Genomic DNA, 2,500 nt, shown 5'->3' with positions numbered 1-2,500 from the left:
TTGTGCCGCAATCTACCCCACGTCGTGCCCCAACGTGACCCACGTCGTGCCCCAACGTGACCCAGGTTGTGCCCCAACGTGACCCAGGTTGTGCCCGAACCTGACCCAGGTTGTGCCCGAACCTGACCCAGGTTGTGCCCGAACCTGACCCAGGTTGTGCCCGAACCTGACCCAGGTTGTGCCCGAACCTGACCCAGGTTGTGCCCGAACCTGACCCAGGTTGTGCCCGAACCTGACCCAGGTTGTGCCCGAACCTGACCCAGGTTGTGCCCGAACCTGACCCAGGTTGTGCCCGAACCTGACCCAGGTTGTGCCCGAACCTGACCCAGGTTGTGCCCGAACCTGACCCAGGTTGTGCCTTAACCTGACCCAGGTTGTGCCTTAACCTGACCCAGGTTGTGCCTTAACCTGACCCAGGTTGTGCCTTAACCTGACCCAGGTTGTGCCTTAACCTGACCCAGGTTGTGCCTTAACCTGACCCAGGTTGTGCCTTAACCTGACCCAGGTTGTGCCTTAACCTGACCCAGGTTGTGCCTTAACCTGACCCAGGTTGTGCCTTAACCTGACCCAGGTTGTGCCTTAACCTGACCCAGGTTGTGCCTTACCCTGCTCTGTAATTGGCATATGACACGTTACATTAATGTATTGTTGTCCAACCGCAACCCGCTCAGAATAGTTCGCGACTCGCACTCCCCGGTCTCATGTGTATCGTTTCATGTTCAACACGTCGCAAGTGTTGCTTCCTTTTTACATGCTCACGCTATACACTGTAATGTGGACGCCAGCAGGACGTACATCGCCCCCCCCCCCCCACCCTTCCCCCTTCCCCCTGCCTTCGCAAGCTGGTCGGTCAGGTGCATGCCGAAGCACTCAGTCTACGTCGTGTTCTGTCCTGTGTCCACTGTCCGCCGATGTACGCCTAACCCACACACTGTACTGCACAGCGGTCCTCATGTACTGAATGATACACTCTGGCACATGTGTGACCGTACAAAGACTGCGGTGAACCATACCGTCCAGATGTTGTGCACACAGCTACGTGTCATCTCGCCATAACAGCTGCATTGCAGTGTGGTACGCCATAGAGACGTGTGGGAGTAATGGACGCGGTGGATGGCGATCAGCATGAGCCGTCTGTTCATGTAGTGGCGCGTGTATGCAGACGTAGTAGTCTCTTCTCACACAATGTGATAGCACGGTGCCCCGCGTTCCACATCTGCGACATGCTACAGAGGCCGGTTGACAGTTGGTCGCGCAATGGACATCGCATACGTACGGGGGCACCTTCCACGTGCCCTCTAGTTGGGCACATTTTGTTGCGTGGATGTGAGCGGACGTATTGTGTCTTGACACCTGACAGGCAGGCATGCAATAATAGTTGACTTTGCAAACGGGGATGGACGTGTACGTTTACTGGTGACGTTACGCAAATGAACAACTGGTAACCCGTTGTGGTGCGGTTGTCCTTGCTGGAGGTACATCTGTGAGGGCAACGATCGGTACATCTACGAAGCGGTCCCCACCATACCAACGAACGTGAATGTGAATCTGGGTGTGAAGCGATACGCGGCTGTGGGTGGGTGGGACTGTCCCCGGCCGGTGAGGGGGGGCCGCCCGGCGTGCTGGCCGCGCGGTGCGTGGGCGCACGCGCTACAGCCGGCTGGTGGGGGCGCCCAGTGGCAGGCGCGCCGGCCGACGGACGCGGCAGGCGGCGCAGCTGCGCGCCGGGGCACCCTGCGCGCGGCGCCGTGCAGCCAAAGTGGGTCCTCGCCGGCCCGGTGCGAAGCGCGGTGGACATCTGCAGTGTGCTGGTCCGATTGAGGACTGTGTGCGTTGAGGATGCGCCGCCGCCCGGCACTCGGCGCCGCGACGCCGTCTGCTGCTCGGTCGCCCCAGCGGTTCTCGCTGGTGGTTTGTATCGCAGTTGTGCAGACGTGTTGGCACGTGCGCTGTGCTGGGAGAGTTCGCTTCGGCACCCACGTGGGGCCTTTTCCCTTCTGTGGCGCTGGCGTTGGAGCTGCCGGTCACCGTAGGTGGCGCGTGTTGTCTCCCGCCGGCAATGCCACGACAGCACGCTCCCGGGCCTCTGTCGGCAGCGGCAAGCTCAGTTGGGAGCACGGGTGGTCGCACCTAAAGCGTCTACTCGCCTAACTCCGGGCGATTGCGCCTCTCTCGAACCCGACCAAGTACTTAGGACGGCGCTGCGCGCCGCCGGGACCTGAGAGGGTTTCGAGGTGTATTGTGCAGGGGAGCTCAGCCTCCTCCTGTTTGCAGAATAATTGAGCGGACGCTTGCGTGTTCGCGCGGGCCCCCGGGACACACTCCCGGGCGGCCGGCTGCTCAGCTCTAGTTGACGCAGCTCCCTGGTTGATCCTGCCAGTAGTCATATGCTTGTCTCAAAGATTAAGCCATGCATGTCTCAGTACAAGCCGCATTAAGGTGAAACCGCGAATGGCTCATTAAATCAGTTATGGTTCCTTAGATCGTACCCACGTTACTT

At 59.9% G+C, this 2,500-nt stretch overlaps 1 non-coding gene across 1 annotated transcript in view; it reads left to right on the top strand.

Moving 5' to 3' along the window:
• Window positions 1-2,360: 2,360 nt before the first annotated feature.
• The window catches only part of LOC126146999 (small subunit ribosomal RNA), a 1,909-nt gene continuing 1,769 nt past the window's right edge, over window positions 2,361-2,500 (top strand). Inside the window, exon 1 of the ribosomal RNA XR_007529895.1 lies at window positions 2,361-2,500. This exon is cut by the window's right edge and continues 1,769 nt beyond it. This is a non-coding gene — a ribosomal RNA (small subunit ribosomal RNA).

The sequence above is a fragment of the Schistocerca cancellata genome, unplaced genomic scaffold, assembly GCF_023864275.1.
Source record: "Schistocerca cancellata isolate TAMUIC-IGC-003103 unplaced genomic scaffold, iqSchCanc2.1 HiC_scaffold_838, whole genome shotgun sequence".
Lineage (NCBI taxonomy): Eukaryota > Metazoa > Arthropoda > Insecta > Orthoptera > Acrididae > Schistocerca > Schistocerca cancellata.
Note: the sequence above shows the minus strand (reverse complement) of the source record. Positions and strands in the feature narration are given on the sequence as shown.